The sequence below is a fragment of the Coregonus clupeaformis genome, chromosome 16 (genome assembly GCF_020615455.1).
Source record: "Coregonus clupeaformis isolate EN_2021a chromosome 16, ASM2061545v1, whole genome shotgun sequence".
NCBI lineage: Eukaryota > Metazoa > Chordata > Actinopteri > Salmoniformes > Salmonidae > Coregonus > Coregonus clupeaformis.
The window spans coordinates 53,312,762-53,336,956 of record NC_059207.1 but is presented as its reverse complement, the minus strand read 5'-3'; the positions used below and the strand labels follow the sequence as shown (position 1 = coordinate 53,336,956).

Sequence of the window (24,195 nt, the reverse complement as noted above, 5' to 3'; positions counted from 1 at the left end):
ACCTACAAGTGTTGGTGTTTTGTAACAGATGTCTCTTTACATTCATCCAATGGCTGGCGCACTTTGAATGCTGGAATTATTTTGGAGTGGACGAACAGGCACAGGTAGCCTACTTTTTGAAGTGATTTGTTTGATCAGATGAAAACATGACTGATTGTGTTCATGCACACTGCCCTCTACTCACCAGCTATCACCGCTCCTACCCCTGGGGTGTGTGTGTCGGGCCTGACTCCACGAGGGGGCAAAAGGAGGCTTAGCCCCCTCAGTTTTTTGTTTTATGTTCCTATATAAAAATAGCAAAAAGTTCAAATGATTGAGTGACAGGTTGGTGCAAAATCTGTATCTATCAGCACAATGGACAGAGCGTGCCGCGGTGTGTGTAGTGGGGCTATGGAATTGGAAAGCCATTGGGATGATTAGGTATGACTCCTTTGGGTTTCCATAAAAAGCTGGAAAAAATGCTTCTCATCCATGGTAGGCTAAGTGAATAACATGATACGCCTCCGCCTGTAATATTTTGATTTTGATTTATAAGGGCGGGGTACATTTTACAGTTGAAGCTGCTTTACTCAACTCTGCCTCACGCCCCATTACTAAAGAGTTATGTTAGCTTTTTCTTTTTTTTAGGGGGTAGATCAGCTTTAATATTGCAGAGAGATTGTAACTTCCATCAATGTAATTGTCTGCATCACTTCCAATCCCCCATATATATATATATATACACACATACATACATACATACATACACACACTCAGATATACTACATATTCTATCCACATACATGTCCATACATCACATCCCATCACACATATACATACATATATATATATATATACACAGAGTTGAAGTCGGAAGTTTACATACACTTAGGTTGAAGTAATTAAAACTCGTTTTTCAACCACTCCACAAATTTCTTGTTAACAAACTATAGTTTTGGCAAGTCAGTTAGGACATCTACTTTGTACATGACACAAGTAATTCTTCCAACAATTGATTACAGATAGATTATTTCACTTATAATTCACTGTATCACAATTCCAGTGGGTCAGAAGTTTACATACACTAAGTTGACTGTGCCTTTAAACAGCTTGGAAAATTCCAGAAAATGTTGTCATGGCTTTAGAAGCTTTGATAGGCTAATTTACATCATTTGAGTCAATTGGAGGTGTACCTGTGGATGTATTTCAAGGCCTACCTTTAAACTCAGTGCCTCTTTGCTTGACATCATGGGAAAATCAAAAGAAATCAGCCAAGACCTCAGAAAAGCAATTTCCAAACGCCCGAAGATACCACGTTCATCTGTGCAAACAATAGTACGCAAGTATAAACACCATGGGACCACGCAGCCGTCATACCGCTCAGGAAGGAGACACGTTCTGTCTCCTAGAGATTAACATACTTTGGTGCGAAAAGTGCAAATCAATCCCAGAAAAACAGCAAAGGACCTTGTGAACATACTGGAGAAAACAGGTACAAAAGTATCTATAGCCACAGTAAAACTAGTCCTATATCGACATAACCTGAAAGGCCGCTCAGCAAGGAAGAAGCCACTGCTCCAAAACCGCTACGGTTTGCAACATCACATGGGGACAAAGATCGTACTTTTTGGAGAAATGTCCTCTGGTCTGATGAAACAAAAATAGAACTGTTTGGCCATAATGACCATTGTTATGTTTGGAGGAAAAGGGGGATGCTTGCAAGCCGAAGAACACCATCCCAACCATGAAGCACGGGGGTGGCAGCATCATGCTGTGGGGGTGCTTTGCTGCAGGAGGGACTGGTGCACTTCACAAAATGTGAAGTGAGGAAGGAATGAACTTCCTTCATGAGGAAGGAAAATTATGTGGATATATTGAAGCAACATCTCAAGACATCAGTCAGGAAGTTAAAGCTTGGTCGCAAATGGGTCTTCCAAATGGACAATGACCCCAAGCATACTTCCAAAGTTGTGGCAAAATGGCTTAAGGACAACAAAGTCAAGGTATTGGAGTGACATCACAAAGCCCTGACCTCAGTCCTATAGAACATTTGTGGGCAGAACTGAAAAAGCATGTGCGAGCAAGGAGGCCTACAAACCTGACTCAGTTATACCAGCTCTGTCAGGAAGAATGGGCCAAAATTCACCCAACTTATTGTGGGAAGCTTGTGGAAGGCTACCTGAAACGTTTGACCCAAGTTAAACAATTTAAAGGCAATGCTACCAAATAGTAATTGAGTGCATGTAAACTTCTGACCCACTGGGAATGTGATGAAATAAATAAAAGCTGAAATAAAATAATTCTCTACTATTATTCTGACATTTCACATTCTTAAAATAAAGTGGTGATCCTTTTTACTAGGATTATATGTCAGGAATTGTGAAAAACAGAGTTTAAATGTATTTGGCTAAGGTGTATGTAAACTTCGACTTCAACTGTACATACATATCCTTTAAAAAATATATTTCCCTTTATTACTTTCCAACCCCACCACCCCTTCCATAATTGGAGTAAACTAGTGAACAACAACGCTTAGGCCTCTACTTCCAGCTTATACATACTATATACATTTTATGGACACAGTCAACTTTACAATAATTATATTTTGTTTGTTTTTACTCCTGAACTTCCTCTACCTTCAAACTCTCAGAACATTTTCATGATGTCCATCCAGTTTGCTTCTATATGCCATATCTTTCTAACTGTGCTCTTTCACAAAAGCTCTCAACCTATAACCTATATACTTATTATGGACACAGTATACTTTACATTAGTTATCTTGGTGTTATTAGTTGTTGTTAGTTGTTATTAGTCCCAACTTTCAACTCCATTCAACACCACCCATCTATCTTCTATTTGCCATTTTTTTTTCAACTGTACTGTGATGTTTTACAAAAGTTCTGAACCCTTCTATTCACATTGTTTCTACAGATTGTAAATTGAAAATAAACATTTTTCTAAAAGTATTATTATATTATTGCTCGATTGACTATGACTTTTCAGATCACCCAGTAGGGCTATCTGCAGGGTTAGCTCCAGGTAAATATTACAATCCTTTAGCCATTCCTGGACCTGTGTTAAAAAACAAGTGACAAATGGACAGTACCAAAACAAATGATCTAATGATTCTGTCTCTTCACAGCAAAATCTGCAGAGCTGGGAAGATTGTATACCCCATATAAATAACATTATATTGGTTGCAAGAATTTTGTATAATAATTTACATTGAAAAATTATAAGTTTTGAATCCAGCGTCGTTTTGCGTATCAGTTCATAAACACTATGCCATGGAATCGGTACGTCAAAAATCTCTACCGAATTATTTTGCAATCTATATGGGACGGCTGTCAATCGTCTGGTCCTTAAATGAAACTGGTATACTTTTTTATTTATTACAATTTTCTTTAACCAATAATGTTCTTTAATGCAGAGCCGACAGACAAGTTCCTTACTTTTTCCCCCTTCCACTTTCCTCTTCCATTTTTGCGGTAATGCTGCAATTATTATAACTCTACCAGTCCTACCTATGATATCATTTACGAAGATTATACCTTTTTTAAACATTTTTTCCAAAAATAATGGTTTTCTATCAATTAGTATACTTGAGTTTAACCACAATATTTCTTGCATTATTTGTTCTGTTGTTTCTGGAGGATTACATTGAAATTGCAACCAACTTTCTATGGCTAGTTTTAGAAATAGTGATATTTGGGAGATTATTTCATTTCAAATAACTGAAAGTGAGAGGTTGCAATCAGAATAAAGGGAAAAAGTCCATTCTTGAACATTGGGTGAGACAATCTTACTAATTTGCTAACGAACCAGTTCAAAAGTATAACTTTTGTATGACTGAAGCTTTTAGTGATAGGTCTAATGCTTTAATATTTAATAATTTCTGTCCTCTGAATTAATATTCATTATATAAATAGGCCCGCTTAATTTTGTCAAATAAAATTGAATATTTTTTTCTCATATAATTTAAAAAACTGTTCGCTAGGCATAGGCAAGAACATAAGCAAATAGGTAAACTGGGATAATACTAAAGAGTTAATCAGGGTGATTTTTCCACAAATTGACAGGTATTTACCTTTCCATGGTAGCAAGATCTTATCTATTTTTGCTAACTTTCTATTAAAATGTATTGGAGTGAGATCATTTATTTCATTTGGGATATGTATTCCGAGTATATCCACATCACCATCAGACCATTTTATTGGTAAACTACATGGTAATTTAAATTTTTTATTTTTTAGTGATCCAATACATAGTATAGTACATTCATCATCATTTGGTTGTAATCCAGAGAGGTTAGAAAATGTATCTAGATCCTCTATGAGGCTGTGGAGGGATTCAAGTTGTGGATTTAAAAGAAAACATGTATCATCAGCGTACAATGACACCTTTGTTTTTAAGCCCTGGTTTTCCAATCCCTTGATATTATTGTTGGATCTGATTTTATTAGCTAACATTTCAATGGCCTTAATAAATAGATATGCCGATAGTGGACAACCTTGTTTCACTCCTCTTGACAGTTTAAAACTTTCAGAGAAATAGCCATTATTTACTATTTTACACCTAGGGTTACTATACATGATTTTAACCCATATTATAAGAGATTCTCCTAAATTGAAATGCTCCAGGCATTTATATATAAACCCCAGTCGTACTTTACCTTTTCAAAGTCTGCTATGAATAGCAGGCCTGGTTTCCCAGATTTTTCATAGTGTTCTATTGTTTCCAGTACTTGCCGTTATTATCTCCAATGTATCGTCCATGTAAAAAACATGTCTGATTAGAATGAATAATGTCCGACAACACCTTTTTAATTCTATGCGCTATACATTTTGCTAGAATTTTTGCATCACAACACTGAAGTGTTGGATGGACTGGATCTTTATATTTTCCACTTGTATCCTGTTTCAGTAACAATGAAATCAGACCTTCTTGAGTGTCTGATAATCTAGTATTTACATAGGAGTGGTTAAAATATGCTAAAACGGTCCTCTGAGTATATCAAAAAAGGTTTGGTATACCTCGACTGGTATGCCATCCAACCCTGGAGTTTCCCCGGACTTAAAGTCTTTAATTGCATCCAGAAGTTCCTCCTCTGTAATTTCACCTTCACATGAGTCTTTCTGTATGGCTGTTCATTTTACATTATCAATAGAAAAAAAATCTCTACAATTAGCTTCAGTTAGAGGAGATGGAGGCGATTGAAACGAAAACATGTGCTTAAAGCACTTTGTTTCCTCCTTCAAAATATCATTTGGTGAATCATGGGTGACTCCGTGATTTGTAACCAGTTTCAGTAAATTATTTTTGGTAGCATTTCTATGTTGAAGATTAAAAAATAATTGGATGCATTTTTCCCCATATTCCATACTTTATTTTTTATAATATATTACACTTGATCTTTCTTGAATAAGTTTCTCCATTTCTTTTTGTTTTTCCCTCTAATTTATTCTGAGCCTATGTAACTATGTTACAGTTTGTATTGCTATCTATCTGTTCTGTTAGACCTTCTATTTCCTTTGTTAGTATGGACTCTTTTGACCTAAATTGCTTTTGTTTTCGAGATGAGTACTGAATTACATTAGCTTCTTAGCTAGTTGTAAAAAGTGTTAGTGTAATTAGCCTTAGCCTATTTAGCTAGCTTGAATCAGCTAATCTGCGATTTATATCAGAAATAGGCTTTGCCAAAATACAAAATAAAGCCAAGAGAAGGAGAGCGATGAGCAGCAGCATCAAACCACTGAGGCCGCCGCCAAGCCCAGCAGCGATGATGTTGCCGAGCTCTAGCTAGCTCCGCGTACAGAGCCTACCCACGAGCTCCAGCTAGCTCCGCGTGCAGAGCCTACCCACGAGCACCAGCTAGCTCCGCGTGCAGAGCCTACCCACGAGCTCCAGCTAGCTCCGCGTGCAGAGCCTACCCACGAGCTCCAGCTAGCTCCGCGTGCAGAGCCTACCCACGAGCTCCAGCTAGCTCCGCGTGCAGAGCCTACCCACGAGCTCCAGCTAGCTCCGCGTGCAGAGCCTACCCACGAGCTCTAGCTAGCTCCACGTGCAGAGCCTACCCACGAGCTCTAGCTAGCTCCGCTTGCAGAGCCTACCCACGAGCTCCAGCTAGCTCCACGTGCAGAGCCTACCCACGAGCTCCAGCTAGCTCCGCGTGCAGAGCCTACCTACTCTTCCACAAGCGCCCCCAGGATAATGGCGCCCCCTACACCTCTGACTGTTCCTGACAATCTTGGAACAGAGTAGCCAGCACAGGTTAGCCTAGATACCTTCCCTAGCCACATATTTTCTGTCCAAAAATGTAAATTTAAAAGCAACTGATTCATAGAAAGAGAGTGGCTGGAATCCTCGGTTACTGCAGATGTGACATTTTGTTTCCCATGTCAAAAGTTCTGTGTTGGGTCCAATGCTAATACAGACAAGGCCTTCACCCAAGCTCAGTATTCTAACTGGAAGCATGCTATTGATACTACCAAACGATTCGCTAGGCATGCATCAAGCAAAGAGCATTTGAAAGGCACTGCATTGTGGAAAGAAAAACAAGTTTGAAGTACTATGGGAACATCGGTGTCAACACTTGTTAATGACGGGTAGCTGGCAAGAAATGGCATGTATTGTATATGTCGGCGATTGTGGACATCGAGTTCTTTGTTTCAAACCAGTAACCACTGAGGGGAACATTGGACAGTCAAGAAGGGAGGGGGGCAGTGTACTTTCTGTCTATGATGGAATATACTCTCTGAAAAGACAAGGAACTTGCCAAGGTGTTTAGTACCATACCCCACAATGCCAAATACACGTTACACGATATTCAAAATGAAATTATAGGACTCATGGGTGGGGCATCCACAGTTACATGTGAGAACTCATTTTCCACTTTGACAAACGTGTTCAGTGTCATGCTAGGCTGGCATTGCTTAATTGATTACGTGGGTTGAATTTGATCGACAGAAGTGTATTGTGCCATATCACAACGTGTTGCTGTACTCATGAGCGGCATTGTTTTCCATGTTTGAAGCGGCCCTATAGGCCTATTTGTTTGGCAAGACAGCTGCGCATGGCTGCATCTCATTGTAGTAGGCTGTGTTTTGGTTATTTGGATCTCTAGTCGCATTTCGTTTACTGCGTTTGTTTACTGTAACTAAATATAGATTATTTCATCCCTTTATCGATCTGATATTTTTGTTTACTAGGCCTACTTGGTACCGCTGTTTTGTTCTGTTCGCATTCGTAGTTGTGTCTGTATTCTAAGCCAAACTGCTATTCAGTATTTTTGTTTGCATGCATGAATAACTAGACTACTACTTTCAGCATTTAGTTTGCATTATTTTGGTAAGACAGCTGTGTCTTGGCTGCGTTCACAGTGTAATTCACCTATTACAAACTGCCTATCTATATTTTTGCCTACAGTGCCTTCAAAAAGTATTCACAACCCTTTTCCACATTTTTTTGTGTTATAGCCTGAATTTAAAATGTATTAAATTGAGATTTTGTTTCACTGATCTATACACAATACCCCATAATGTGAAAGTGGAATTTTCTTTGCAGAACATTTTTGAAATTAATAAAAAAGTTAAAAGCTGAAATTAGGCTTACCATATATACCGTATACCGGAGTATTTGGAAATAGCCAAGGGATGGTTTTTCAATACCGTCAATACCATTGAAACTATTTCTTAGAAGTTTAATACATTTTTATATTTGTAGCTACTTTTTAAGTAAATACAGACCAGTTGAGCCAGTCACGTGTTTGTTTGTAAATAGCACAATGTGAGAAAGTGGGACCAGGTGAGTCCAGCTGTGTAATGACAGGGGTCACTTTTTATATTGACAGTCAAGTGTTTTATTCCCTTCAATAGAGTGAGCAAAAATGCTCGTCGAACATCTCATTCCAAAATCATGGGCATTAATATGGAGTTGGTCCCCCCTTTGCTGCTATAACAGCATCCACTCTTCTGGGAAGGCTTTCCACTAGATGTTGGAACATTGCTGTGGGGACTTGCTTCCATTCAGCCACAAGAGCATTAGTGAGGTCGGGCACAAATATTGGGCGATTAGGCCTGGCTCACAGTCGGCATTCCAATTCATCCCAAAGGTGTTCGATGGGTTAAGGTCAGGGCTCTGTGCAGGCCAGTCAAGTTCTTCCACACCGATCTTGCAGGAGTGGCTTCGGGACAAGTCTCTGAATGTCCTTGAGTGGCCCAGCCAGAGCCCCGACTTGAACCCAATCTAACATCTCTGGAGAGACCTGAAAATAGCTGTGCAGTGACGCTCCCCATCCAACCTGACAGAGCTTGAGAGGATTTGCAGAGAAGAATGGGAGAAACTCCCCAAATACAGGTGTGCCAAGCTTGTAGCGTCATACCCCAAGACGACTCAAGGCTGTAATCGCTGCCAAAGGTGCTTCAACAAAGTACTGAGTAAAGGGTCTGAATACTTATGTAAATGTGATATCAGTTTTTTATTTTTATAAAAGAAAATGTCATTATCGGGTAGTGTGTGTAGATTAATGAGGAAAATAAAGAATGTAATCCATTTTAGAATAAGGCTGTAACGTAATAAAATGTGGAAAAAGTCAAGGCGTCTGAATACTTTCCGAATGCACTGTATAGTGTAGTTTTCCTTCACAGAAAATACATTAGTGCAGCACATTGAGCAGAAAATAGCTCAATTGTCATTAGATGACAACAGAAGCGCAACGCTATTTGGCTGGCAGCCAAGTAAATGAGTTTACAATTAAAAAGCAAGGTGTTTTTTTCAAAAACGATGCATGGCCATCATATGTTCATCATAGAAAGAATGTAGCCAGCTACATTCTCATCTTGCATTTTGCAGGAGAAAAGTATGCTGGCTACACCGAGAAAAGTAGCTCCACATCAGTCAGAGCACTGTCTGCTGATAGAATGCCCGTTCGTGAATTCTCATCCAAGTTGAGAAGTGCAACTGAAGCACAAAATGAGTTTGATGCCAAGCAGAACTTCCAATAAGAAGCATTTTAGGGCCTCCCGAGTGGTGCAGCGGTCTAAGGTACTGCCTGGGGTTCGATCCCAGGCTGTGTCATTACCGGCTGTGACCGGGAGTCCAATAGGTCGGCGCACAATTGGCCCAGCGTTGTCCGGGTTAGGGGAGGGTTTGGACCAGGGGGCTTTACTTGGCTCATCGCGCTCTAGCGACTCCTTGTGGCGGGCCGGGCGCCTGCAGGGTGACTTCGGACGTCAGTTGAGCGGTGTTTCCTCCGACACATTGGTGCAGCTAGCTTCCGGGTTAAGCGAGCGGGTGTTAAGAAGCGCAATTTGACGGATCATGTTTCGGAGGACGCATGACTCGGCCTTCACCTCTCCTGAGCCCTTTGGGGAGTTGCAGCGATGAGACTATATTGTAATCACGAAATTGGGGAGAAAAGGGGGTAAAAATTACAACTATTAAAGAAAGAAAAGGAGAATCATTTTAGAACTTGACAGAGCTTGAATAATTTTTTTAAGAATGTGCAAAACTCTGAGACTTACCCAAAAAGACTCATAGCTGTAATCGCTGCCAAAGGTGACTCTACCAGCAGACATCACCAAAAAACATTTCCTGTCAACAAAGGCATATGTATAATCTCTAGGAAATGTGTCCCTCGCTATCAAATAAACGTCTGAATCCAACTTTTGTCTGAACCGCTCCATATTCCTGCTGTGTAGACAGTGGTAGATTTCGTGGTAGAAAGTCAAGCATGAAGTGCATGGTCTAATGGCAGCCCGCTGTCTAACTCAGCAGGAATATGGTGCGGTTTGGACAACAGTTGGATTCAGATGTTCACCCAAAAGTTGGATTCCGTCTGGTAAGTAGAGTTCCGAGAGATTATACATATGTCTTTGTTAACGGGAAACCTTTTTGGGTGAAGCCAGTTATCTTGGGATAAGTAGGTATTTTCTGTCTCCACTTCCCTATCTTCTTGTAAACAAGTATAACTCCCTGCACAATGTCAAAAGACACAATTCTTGGTTGAATCGCAGATAAAAAAGGTGAGGATGAGAGGACTGAGCACGCCCCCATTCTCATCGACGGGGCTGTAGTGGAACAGGTTGAGAGCTTCAAGTTCCTTGGTGTCCACATCACCAACGAACTATCATGGTCCAAACACACCAAGACAGTCGTGAAGAGGGCACGCCAAAGCCTATTCCCCCTCAGGAGACTGAAAAGATTTGGCATGAGTCCTAAGATCCTCAAAAAGATATACAATTGCACCATCGAGAGCATCCTGACTGGTTGCATCACTGCCTGGTATAGCAACTGCTCGGCCTCCGACCGCAAGGCACTACAGAGGGTAGTGAGTAAGGCCCAGTACATCACTGGGGCCAAGCTTCCTGCCATCCAGGACCTCTATACCAGGTGGTGTCAGAAAAAGGCCCTAAAAATTGTCAAAGACTCCAGCCACCCTAGTCATAGAATGTTCTCTCTGCTACTGCACGGCAAGCGGTACTGGAGCGCCAAGTCTAGGTCCAAAAAGCTTCTTAACAGCTTCTAACTCCAAGCCATAAGGCTCCTGAACAGCTAATCATGGCTACCCGGACTATTTGCATTGCCCCCCACCCCCACCCCCTCTTTTTACGCTGCTGCTACTCTGTTTATTATCTATGCATAGTCACTTTAACTCTACCCACATGTACATATTACCTCAATTACCTCGACTAGCCGGTGCCCCCGCACATTGACTCTGTACCGGTACCCCCTGTATATAGCCTCCCTACTTCTATTTTATTTTACTGCTGCTCTTTAATTATTTGCTATTGTTATTTTTTACTTATCTATTTTATTGTTGGTTAAGGGCTTGTAAGTAAGCATTTCACTGTAAGGTCTACACCTGTTGTATTCGGCACATGTGGCAAATAAAATTTGATTTGATCACAAGTGTTTAGTAATAACACCCTTTCAATACATGTCACTCATCCACTCCCTCATTTTTCTACAGATGGAGGACAGAAGAGATGCTTTTGAAATGGAGTCCTCTGACTGAAAGACAGGTTGATACTTATTATTGAATCGAATGGTACTATCAATAGGGTGGGGGACCCTATGTATTCTTCAAACATGTCAGGGAACTCCTGTCTTATACGGGACACACTACAGAAAGGTATACTATTTGCACATTGTTATATTAGCAGAACACTGCTTCTACAGTATTATGTCAAGTATGGTTTATTCTACATGGAACTGTTACACTTGAAAGTGATCAATACATTGTTTAGAATATCTACATAAGTTCAGCAATTGCACTCTTCTCATATTATTCTTTAGGGTACTGACCGATGCAAAGCTTCCAGAGGAAGGGTCAGTAGACTACAGAGTGGTTTGCGAACAGTGTCATACTCCTGCATCTCACATCTGCCTGTAGTTATTGAACTCTGCCTGCAGGACCCATGGGTTGAGGCAAACTCTGTCATATCCAGGATGGAGTGTCATGCACTTCACCCCTCCTGCCACCTGGCTGCACCTGTCCATACATGCACCTGTCCTGTTACATAGATGGAATCACCCACTGGAGACTGGAAGACAGAACCTCACTCAGAGAGATGTGCATGTCAGGGGGTGGTTGGAAAGCCAAATCCTTAGATTTGGCCAAATAGAATGCCATTCTAGTTCTGGTTAGACAGCTGAAGTTGTCCTCTACACACAACATTTGTATTTGCTAGGTAAGCGTAGGCATACTGTCTTTATAAGCACATCAATATGATATTTAAAGCATAAAATGTTTTGTCTTTGTCACGCACTAAATTTTTTGGTTGATAAATGTATCTACATTTTTCTAATTAGTCCATTGTATAATCAGTGCGTACATTTTTTCAACTGTGCTCCAATTCGTTTTGAAATCGGAGCATCTGAGCCTGCAATTTAACGTCACGAGCGGAACCTCTGAACCGAGCACATTGAAGTATATGATTGGTCTAGTTATGTAAGGGATCAAGGGAATTGGATGCACTTTTTAAAGAAACACCACTCAAGATTAGATTGGAGCTGAATAGAGAGAGAACGTTCTCTACTGAGTTTATTAAACTGTAAAAAGAGTAGCATGGTAGCGCTGTTTTATGTACAATGTTGTCAAGAAAAGTAGGTTGCCGTTACTCCCGTCCCTATTGCAGAATACAGCCTTTTGACAGCATGTACCGAAGTCAATTTCATCCACACTGCATTAGTCCTCTCGTTTGGTGATTGGCATTTAGGCTGTGACAATGAAAAGGCAGCAGACAGACCTACAGTATAAGTTTGGTTGGGTGACCTGATTTGGAACTATGAAAAACATTTTGTCTAAACGATTGTGAACCCAAAAGTGTAAGTTGGATTCTAGAGGGGGGACAATAAATAGAACAATTATTTGATTAGGGTGTAGGGTCTGATTCTTGTAATCTTGTTTTCAGGAGATTTTATCTATTTACTTTACTTAGTCTGATCAGTGGAACAATTATCTTTCTTAACAATGGACTAAAATATCAAGTAATGATATGCTTATTCAGAAAGAACACTACTTTTATTCCCTACACTTATTTAATTATTCCACTTCTTCCCAGCGAAGCAAAAACAGGTTTTTAGAAATTTTAGCAAATTTATATTTTAAAAAATCTAACTGAAATATCACATTTACATAAGTATTCAGACCCTTTACTCAGTACTTTGATGAAGCACCTTTGGCAGCGATTACAGCCTCAAGTCTTCTGTGTATGACGCTACAAGCTTGGCACACCTGTATTTGGGGAGTTTCTCCCATTCTTCTCTGCAGATCCTCTCAAGCTCTGTCATATTGGATGGGGAGCGTCGCTGCACAGATATTTTCAGGTCTCTCCAGAGATGTTTAATTGGGTTCAAGTCGGGGCTCTGGCTGGGCCACTCAAGGACATTCAGAGACTTGTCCCGAAGCCACTCCTGCGTTTTCTTGGCTGTGTGCTTAGGGTCGTTGTCCTGTTGGAAGGTGAACCTTCACCCTAGTCTGAGGTCCTGAGCGCTCTGGAGCAGGTTTTCATCAAGGATCTCTCTGTACTTTGCTCCGTTCATCTTTCCTTCGATCCTGACTAGTCTCCCAGTCCCTGCCGCTGAAAAACATACCCAATGCATGACGCTGCCACCACCATGCTTCACCGTAGTGATGGTGCCAGGTTTCCTCCAGACGTGACGCTTGGCATTCAAGCCAAAGAGTTCAATCTTGGTTTCATCAGACCAGAGAATCTTGTTTCTCACAGACAGAGTCGTTTAGGTGCCTTTTGGCAAAGTCCAAGCGGGCTGTCATGTGCCTTCTACTGAGGAGTGGCTTCCATCTGGCCACTCCACCATAAGGCCTGATTGGTGGAGTGCTGCAGAGATGGTTGTCTTTCTGGAAGGTTCTCCCATCTCCACAGAGGAACTCTGGAGCTCTGTCAGAGTGACCATCTCCCTGATCAAGGCCCTTCTCCCCCGATTGTTCAGTTTGGCAGGGCGGCCAGCTCTAGGAAGATTGTGTTCTTGGGGACCTTCAATGCTGCAGAAATGTTTTGGTACCCTTCCCCAGATCTGTGCCTCGACACAATCCTGTCTTGGAGCTTTACGGACAATTCCTTCGACCTCATGGCTTGGTTTTTGCTCTGACATGCACGGACAACTGTGGGACCTTATATAGACAGGTGTGTGCCTTTCCAAGTCATGTCCAATCATTTGAATTTACCATTGGTGGACTCGAATCAAGTTGTAGAAACATCTCAAGGATGATCAATGGAAACAGGATGCATCTAAGCTCAATTTTGAGTCTCATAGCAAAGGGTCTGAATACTTACATAAATAAAGGAATCTGTTTTTTTATTTTTAATACAACATTTTCTAAACACCTGTTTTCACTTTGTGATTATGGGGTATTGTGTGTAGATTGATGAGGATTATTATTTTTAAATACATTTTAGAATAAGGCTGTAACGTAACAATGTGGACAAAGTCAAGTGGTCTGAATACTTTCCAAATGCACTGTAAATGGGTAAAGCTATGCATAAATATAGAAGCAGTTAATTAATGGCCATAAAGGGGCTGCAATAGCATGCAGCATGGTAGGCCGAAGCTATAGCAGGCTAATCTATCAATGACTACATAGCTTTATTGTTTGTTTGCTTGCTATGCAGTAGCAAGCATAGCCATAAAACAGGCCTAGTTAGCAAAACAAAGGCAATGCACAAAACATTTTTTTTTACATGTTTCCATTAACACTACAAGTACCAAATAGAACAGATCAATAGACTCAAAATGGCTGTTTGACTGAGCCGTTAGCATTTCACAACCATTAGCGGCCGATATCAACTATACAAACCAAAACAATGGTGAGGGAGTCCCCGTCTTATACTCTTCTAAAGATAAAATGCTTGTACTCATATTTTAATGACTCTTACTGGTTGTTGTTTGTGAAAGTTGTTTGTCATGCTCAGCTGGGTGAAGGACCCGGATTGAAAGGAGGCGCCCATGAACCTGCCTGTATAAATACCTTGCCATAGAGTCATATAGAGGGCACACCTACCACGAGGGTCCTCTGTCCTCACGTGACCATAGAGATGGGTAGAGGGCACACCTGCCACAAATGCCCTCCCCCGCATCCACTCCACCAAGCAGGGAATTCTGTACAAAGATTAAAAACCAACTGGCAGTTCCTTTTGGCTTTACCAGTATATAAAAAAAAATCTACAATCATCAGACAACCAATAATACACACCCAAATAGTGGCTTGCTCTATTCAGACAATCATAAATACTTAGGACTTCAAGTCACATATCATATCATCAAAGCGGATCATTTCAAATGCCTAGCATATTTATGATTGTCTGAGTAGAGCAAGCCACTATCTGGGTATATATTATTGGTTGTCTGATGATTGATGATGATTTATACTGGTAAAGCAGGAAATGTATAAAAGCACTCCTTGGTCATGTTCAGGTGAGAGCTTTGAACCTGGAAGTTCCTTTGTGTATAGGCTGTACAGCGCCGTTGCTGTTGGTTTATTTCTGCGAGCAACCATTTTGTGACCGTCCGGTCTTGATGAAAGGTTGGGGTATGGTCGATTGTTCTGAATGGTATGTGTTGAGTTTGAGTTTATTCATGTGTGACAATATTCAAGATCTTCATTATGTAAAGACGCTGCAATAATGTCCTTTTGTTCTCAGTTGGTTTGTTTGGAGAGGCTTTGCCGGTTTGAGGTCCAGGCAGTTTATTGGCAGTGTGACTGTCTTTAAGTAAAGTAATTTGTATTTCTAAAATATCTATTGCTTATGTAAATGCAGTGGTTCACGGTTTTTATTTTATACCATCAGAAGTACAGTATTGTTTGTCACTGTTTTTGGTCATCTTGTGAACTTGGTCAGCTGAATCTCTGTGAAAGCACTGTTGTATTTCAGAAAGCTATCTAGTGGAAGTAACAGATCTAAGAAGTCATTTTGGTGTACTCTTATGTGTTATCTGTGTCAAACAAGCAAACCTAATTTATAAACTTTGCTTGTTCTTTATATCTGCCTCTGTACTTTCTCCCTTTAATGGGCTTAGAACCTGTCTAAAGTTTAGATGTTACAATTGTAATAAACATTTTATATTTTTGCAAAGGTGTTGTCTGGTCCATTGCATTGCTCAGAACTAGGGTTGGGTGGTATCCAGATTTGCATATCATCATACCGTCCTTCTCTCATCCCAGGATTTACGGTATTACCGGCTTAGTACACAAGGGGGTGCCAAAAAATGCAACAAAGCCCACTGAATGTCCATTACCATAGTGCTAACAAAATTAGCACAAGTATTAGCACATTTCCATGGAGGCTGCTAGCTAAATTTGCTAACAAGTAAAAGCAAAAATAAACAAATTGCAAAGACAGCAATCCAGCTCCTAAAGTTATATAGGTCGGGAGCTACCAAATGTTATTTTTTGGTGAGTTTGGACATTTACAAGCGAATGTGAACGAGAGACATTGTGCAAATGATTTTTACAAAGTTTTTACACGTTTGTCTGAAGGAAGAACAGTACTGGCTCTGAAGCAGCATGTGTACCTGCAGACACTAGGGCAACGGACCTGCCTACTCTGCTCGGAGAAGAGAGGGGAGGAGCACAGGCAGAGAACGGAGAGGAGAAGAAAACGCAAAGAAATCAAGCAGTGGCAGCTGTACAGATAAGTCTCCAAAGGGCTTTGACTTCTCAAACATTATATGATGCCCCTTCACCTTATTAATTCAGCCACTTGCTTAGATAACTTGCAAGTTAAACTTAGGGGTCACGTAATGCAGAATTCTGCGTTTTTCACGCAGGAAGAAATGATAAAACGCATAAGAAATATCTTGCTGCGTTTTGTAAACGCAGATCTAAAATGCTTATTGTAATTTCTGCTCAGCATCAGACTAATTTAGTGCTTCAGTTGCACTTCACTCGAATGAGAATTCACAAACAGGCATTCTATCAGCAGACAGCTCTCTGACTGATGTGTAGCTACTTTTCTCCGGTAAAATGAAAGATTAACTTTAAGAAAAACATTAGGAAATGTAGCTGGCTACATTCTTTCTATGATAAATATTAGAAACATGATGGCTATGCATCGTTTTTGCAAAAAATGCCTTTCTTTTTCATTGTAAGCTAATTTACTTGTGTGGGTGCCAGCCAAATAGCGTTGGACTAGCTATTTTCTGTTGAATGTGTTGAACTAATGTATTTTCTGTGAAGTAAAACTATAGTTGCATGTCCCTGATCATTCTATTGAAGCAAAAAAACACTGACTCTCAATTTAAATGAGACCACTGTCAATACACAGCTGGACTCAACTGCTTCCGGTTTCTCCTGTTGTGCTATTTGCAAACAAACACGTGACTGGCTCAACTGTTCTGGGAAACTACGGTAAGCTTCATAATGTAAAATAATGTGAAAGGTGAAATGAAGAACGCGACAGCAGGTATTTACTTACAAAGTTGCTACAAATATTGACATTTATTGAAAAAATTCAAATAAATAGTTTGAACGGTATTGACGGTATTGAAAAACCATCCCGTGGCTATTTCCAAATACCCTGTTATACAATAGGTGGCCTGTCACAAACCTGTGTGTCTTATGTTCAGGTTGAGGTGTTCCCCTCATTAAACAGTAACCGGCGTAGTCTGGTAGTTGTGCCATTTTAGCTAACCCTAGTTGGCAGGTGTTGCTAGAATATACTACAGTCATGTCCGCAAAAACACTACAGTGAATACTATTGTATACTACAGTCATGTAAGAAAAAACATTACAGTAAATACAACAGTAAAGTCAACTAAAACACTGAAGTGAATACTATAGTATTTAAATATAGTAATACTACAGTATTTAGACTATAGTATACTATAGTATTTTTTCATGTTGGAAGCTTTAAAACGAGGCCAAATCAGGAAGTTCAGTCGCTCATTAAAGGCTGTTTAAGATAAATATAAACCACAAGCAGAAAAACATACTATAAATAAATACATACAGTATGTAGCTTTAACTCTTGACTTGTACAATTATTGTAACCTGGATCTACACTTCAGAACCAATGATAAACATCTTTCCTCTATATCCTATCTGTCTATAGTAGTCAGTCAGGGTGGGAGTTTTATAGTTGTTGTGATAAGGCTGAATCTCCACACGCAGAGCGAGCTGCTGCTGGGTTGTCATGGCGTGCTGCTGGGTTGTCATGGAGATGCCTTGGTAATGACTTCCATTGGGACGGCAGGTGAAGGAAGTGACCTTTACACGGGACGCATCTCAATAGTCTAACGTGGCCTCCTCTCCTCGTCTGCTCTCCTTCATCTCAATAGTCTCACAATGCCACCTCCTCTCATCTCAGGGATGTCAAGGAAAGGATATGAGGTGTGTACTTTGAGACACACCCAGGAAGTCAGACACAGAAACCTCTGTCCACCAATGGAAATACAGCACCTACTGTCCTCTCGACCAACGGAAAAGCAACAAAAGACAGACACAATACAGACACTGTTCTCTGACAGAGAGACAGCATGGACAGTGACCACTCCTATCATTGTAAAACCCCACTTACTGATCACAAATTATTTACATAAAGGATGGGAGGCAGTCGGGAATACACAATCAGATAGTGGTGTTTGTTCATCACATACAGTATACGTCTACCCCAGTGGTATGTGTGTGTGTGTGTGTGTGTGTGTGTGTGTGTGTGTGTGTGCTTATGTGTGTGTGTGTATGTGTGAATGAGACAATGAGCTAAAGAAAGTGGCCTTGGGGATAGAGATCTTCTCACTGGCGCCCAATGATAAAGCACAAACACTCATACAGCAATGAACAAGCTATCTAATACTCTCGCTCTCTCTGTCTCACACACACACACGAACACACACACACACACACACACACACACACACACACACACGAACACACACACACACACACAGGATCTCTGAAGTCAGCTCAGCTCAGTGTGTGTTAGAGCAGGTTGACAAGGCTGGAAGACATTCAGCATCACACACACACACAGGGATGACATCTGTGGGGTGACAGAAGTGGTTTGTCCTCCACTGTCTGACAGGAACAAACACTGGGTTGTGTCAGAGTGGGGTTGGAGATCAACACTGAAGAGACGCTTGAAGGGAGAACACAACAGCATTTCTCAGACAGTACCACCAAGGACACTATCTAAGAAACACACACACACAGTCAGATGTGATAGATAGTGTCGTTGGAAGATCTGTCATGTTCTAGCCTCACTACACTCCACTGGCAATGGCATTTCTATTGACAAAAACATGTAATTTCATCACGACAGCTAAAGAGCATGAACTGTGGAGTAGAATTTATCTTTACTGGAGTGATATTATTCATATTTGGTCATTGTGTGTTCTTTCTGGTGGCTTACAGTACAATCTGACTGTTGAAAACAGATGTAGTGCCAGCCTGAGTCATCTTTATCTCCACAGAAAGGACTAATATTCTCTGTCCGTTTCCACTCTGCACTGAGATAAAAATATTGGTGCTATTTCAGTACCACGAGTGTGTGTGTGTGTGTGTGTGTGTGCAGATAAGTGTGTATCTGTCTGTGAGCGTGTGTGTGTGTGGCCTTGGCTCACATACCAAATCTGAAAGCTGTGTGTGTGAGACCAAAGAGCTATCTCCCAGACTCTATAGGCCCCTGAGCCATATTTTCTTCCCTCTGCCTCTCTGACTTGTCCTCTCTCCCATCTTCCCTGCCCCCCACCTTTCCCGCCTCCCTGTCACCTTCTTCCTAGCTTTCCAACTCTCTGGGTTCATCTCTTCATACACCTTCCCCCTTTCTATCTGGTACAATATCTCCTCACACCTTACCACTCTTTTTCTCTCCCTTCTCTAACTCACCCTCCCTTCCTCCTCCTCCTCCTCTCACCCTGAGCCCTCTCTCCCTCAACCTCCCTCCGTCCTCCTCCTCCTCCTCTCAGCCTGAGCCCTCCCTCCACCTCTCTCCCATAACACTTTTTCTTTCCTCTCCTTCTTTCCAATCTCCACCTCCCCCTCTCTCCCTGAGCTGTCTTCTAGTCGTGTGACCTCAGAGAAATGCTTAAGAATTATCGCAGTGGGCTTTGGCCAAGTGTGCTCCAGTAGTCGATGTGAGATCCACTCACTCGCTCAACTACCCCTGGTACACCCCAGTCACAACCACCTCTTCACTGTCTCTTGCACTCTCTCTCTCTCGCTCACACATACACACAAACACCACCTCTTCAGCCCCCCCCCCACACTCTCTCATGCTTGGCTGAAGCCGGCAGGCACTCAGGGCCTGTATGCATGCATGCCTGTGTGTGTAAGACGCAGCGTGGAGGGTTAGGTTGTGGATGAAATTAGAGAAAGCTTACAACTTAACAGTGTGAGGTGAAAGGGGGGGGGGGGTGAGAGAATAGAGGGAGAGCGGAGAGAGAGAAACATAAATATGTGTTAACAAAGAGAGAGAGAGAGCGAGAGAGAAAGAGAACTATGCACTAACAAAGGGAGGCCTAATTTCAACAGGACATTCAAGAGTAAAACGCACTGTAGTAATATTCTGTCAGTTTCACGTTCTCCACAGTCATAGACCTGAATAACATGAATATTCAATGGATTATTACTGTTCATTTTCATACACACACATCCACGCAGGAACACACGTACACACACAATACTGTCCATTATCAACACTAATATTGTACAGCAATTGTGACAGACATCCAAAGTTTGTTGATCCCAAACTCCTCAAATTCCAATGAACAGCTTCATACTAAAAAATCCAGATTGGCAGATCATTTTCATGACTGATCACATTAATATGCAGTAGCTAACTCTAAGGTTTAGTCTGCATTAAATATTCCCTTTTCATTGTAATAGTATAAGTGACAATACTGCCATAGAGTAGACAGTGTCTGTGTCCCAATTTGCACCCTATTTCCTATAAAGTGCACTATGGACACTTTAAGGGCCCCGGTTAAAAGTAGTACACTACAGTATATAGGGAGCAGGGTGCCATTTGGGAGACAGCCTCTGATTCATAACGAAGGCATGATAATCTAGTAATAGAATATAATAGCAAACAAAGCAGAGAGGCCAGAAATAGACTCAAAGCCATCTGGTACACTACTCCATCCCTCTATCCCTCTATCCTTCCACCCCTCTCTCTCCATCCATTCATCCCTCCATCCCTCTATCCCTTCATCCATCCATCTATCCATCCAGCCCAGACATGGGTTCAAATCAGGGGAGAACAACTGCCCCCTTTCATTGAAGCCACGGAAGTTCAAGGCCGACCACGGTACTGCAGGCATTGTTAGCAGAAAACAAGATCCCCATTATAGTGAATAGAAATATAGCGATCTTCGTGGTCAATCTTCGTGTAAATAAAATAAAAAATTGAAAACAATCATGGTACCAATAATTGCTTCTAATACACCAGATGTATGTCCTTGAACCGATTATTTTAAAATTGCACAAATAATACGTTTTAAGGATAATTTAGATGTTAATGCCAGCCTGCAGTACCCCGGTCAGCCTTGAACCTGAATTATTCAATGAGAGGGTGTAGCTCAAACTGTGCATGTTATGTCTCCATGAGATGCCATCTTAAGTGATTTCATTTGGCTTCTAATGCGCTATTGAATCTTCACATTGGAATTAATGGTGTCACATGATCAATGGCTTTGTCCATTCATATCATTGGTTCAAATAGTGTTCATTTTCTTTTAAATACTTTATCTGGGCTTGATTGTGCTTCCCTGGAGGCTGGAGTAATGGAACCAATGGAATAATCCCCAAAGTGCAAACCCCGCACACCTGGCATTCCAGGCTGGCTCAAGCAAACCTTGAGGATGTTTGAAAGAGAACAAAAATGACTTGAACCCAGGTCTGATGCACAGAGGAGAGGTTATGTGTAGGTTATACAGGCCAGATGTTTTCTGTCTACCCAATTATGTTGATATGCTATTGATATTACAACACAGCAGAGTAATAGGCCTGTAGGATGTACTGTAAAGACATAGCTTCATGCCCTCACTACAACCACTTGCCTTGGCACCTCTATTTTGATGAATGTATTTTGTTCCAACTGAGAATATGGCGGCCATTTACTAAAAAGTCCTTGAGCTCAAAGCTTTTTTCATTTTTTCAAATGTATTCCTAACCTAAAATGTATTTAAAGATGCTTCATTGGAGTTATATCTTTGTAGTAGTTGTGCTATTACTTAATCTTCCCACACACAGTTGGGAATGTTTGAAGATACCAGTCTAGTTCCCAGACAGACGGTTGTAGCTCTAGGACTGTCCCAGATATTGATAGATGAATATGTAGGTCGTAGCTACTCCCTAGATGGACATTAACTCACCTAAATCCAGCCAAGGGCACCTTAGGTGTGCCAAGTTTCAATGCCTAAAGTAGTGTATGTGTGTAGCTGCTGTGGGTATCTACACTGGTGTGGCCAGGGCATATAGTTGAAATAAGGAAAGCATGAGTGAGGAGTGCCAGGTGAGGGTGAAGCAAAGCACTGGGTAGAGAAAACATTTTAAATATATTTGGTCCATTTTAAATATCTTGAATGATCTGGTCCTTCCCTGCACACTACACTACACACCTTCATGTCCTTGGAAAATATAGTGCCACACACACTCCCAAAAACTCTTCAGCAGCAGCTTGAAGAACACTGATAAACAACTAATTAGGTTTGTGGAGCCCATTTGGTAATTTGTTTCCTGCATCCCCTATTGAGTAGATATATCAGTTATTGACTGCTGAGATTTAAAAGGTGGGTAATTAACAACAAAAATGTGGCAAAAAATATCACCATTAACAACACAGACTAATATAATGGATTCTCATGTGTGTGTATATACAGTATGTGTGTGTGTGTGTGTGTGTATATGTGTGTGGGTGTAAGTCCGTGCATGCATGTGTGTGCGTGTGTGTTCACCAGTGAGGATGTCTCATTGCTCCTGAATGGTTCTCCCACATACTGACAGCTCATTAGGAGAGAGTGGGAGGTAGGAAGCGAGAGAGAGAAAAAAGAAAGAAAGAGAAAGAGTGGAAAGGGAATCCAAAAGAGGCCTCTGAGACACAGTCTACACATCTAAGATTGAGAAAAAGACAAACAAACATTTACCCTCAAATCCCATGTCTGCATGACGTCAATTGAATAAACGAAAAATATACTTCAATTTGACTGTATTCTGAATCGTGACACTCGAAAAAAACACTGTACACATAGTGCAGCATGACAGTGATGCTAGCCTCAACAACAAAGCTTCAGTCCCCTGCTTCACACTGAGTGTGATTGGAGGCAGACAGGGGAATACGTCTTGAACAGTAAATACCAGCAGCAGCAGACCATCAGACTGTAATGGACAGACCATGTTGTATTGTGAGGTGGTTCTGTGAGATCTCGAATGCATCCCAAATGACACCCTATTCTCTATTTACAGTAGCGTACTCACTGTGTGACTTTTAGGAGCTCATTGTTCTACATCAATCACACCAACCAGACATCTGACCCTTACAGTATGCTGCCTCTTCTACCCTGTAGCCTGACAGCTCTTCACAAAAAGATATCTACAACACACACACACAGCACACACACACACACTCACACAGCATTAGCTCTTTCTCAGCATAAGAGATGAAAACGGCGAAGAGGGAGAGCATTTACTAGCTGCTGGTACAGTCTAGTGTTGTCAATACAGAATACAGAAGCATCATTCTGTGGTAAATAAAAGAATAGCTGGTGTTACAGCGACTACTGCTGACATTGAACAATGCGGCCTAACCTTGCCTGTCTCTGTCATTGTTAAGTCATATCAACCCACAGAGCTCCTCTAGAGAGTGATTACTATTGAAATAAAGCTCAATGCCGTTCCTACTGACCCAGTGGAGAAGGATAGGACAGGACAGCTAAGGAAATCAGCAACAGCAAAGGATTGAGAGAGGAAGAGTAGAAGGGGAACGTTTCAATATTGCAAGGTGTGTACCGGAATCCCCTATACAATTATGTGGACACGGTGTGGCAAGCCCATGCATTGACAAACAGTCAGGGAGGGAGGGAGAGTCCCTTGTAGGGGTATAAATCAGAAGGAAAACATGCTGGAGACACACACACGCTCACACACACTGTACCCCCAGGATTAGCCTCCATTGGATTCTAGCTTGAAACATACTTATTCGTGTTACCATACTAGAACTTATTGATGACTTTACATGTATAATGAATGTATATGTGTGGGTCAATGGAGGGTGGATGAGAACTAGGTGTGTGGAAAGTTACTGAGTGATAGAATGGGGGGAGTGCAGAAAGTTTACATTCTGTCAGTACATGTTATTGTTAAATCTCATGGAACCTATGGAGCGGGGCAAAGGGCAACAGTCTGGTTTCAGTCACTGATAATGTTGGATAGCCGTGGATTAGGCAAGAGTGAGGAATGTGGGCCAAGGTCAGGTAAAATGAAGTGACAAGGAACAGTTCTATTACACAAATACCACCTAAGTTCCTGACTAGCAACAGATATTAATTGGCTGTCTAGATGTGCAAGGAGTTGACTCCGCCTAGTAGGAGGGTATAAATATATGTACTTGTGTAAACATGTCTTTATCTCTGCAGCTGTTTGACCCATTGGGTGAATAAACTTTGTTTGAGCTTTACTAGTTTTCCGTGAGTTTTACTCTGTTTATTTAGAACCTACAGTGAGGGAAAAAAGTATTTGATCCCCTGCTGAATTTGTACATTTGC

General features: G+C 41.2%; 1 protein-coding gene across 4 annotated transcripts in view; it reads right to left on the bottom strand.

Moving 5' to 3' along the window:
- LOC121585171 (amyloid-beta A4 precursor protein-binding family A member 1) overlaps nucleotides 1–24,195 on the bottom strand; it is a 98,455-nt gene that overhangs the window by 54,708 nt on the left and 19,552 nt on the right. The window contains exon 1 of one of the 4 annotated variants that reach the window (XM_041901561.2): nucleotides 14,376–14,422. The exons of the other annotated variants lie outside the window; for them this stretch is intronic. The gene's annotated coding sequence lies outside the window, so the exon portion shown is untranslated. Of the gene's footprint in view, nucleotides 1–14,375; nucleotides 14,423–24,195 lie in introns of those variants that run through there. 4 annotated transcript variants of the gene reach the window in all.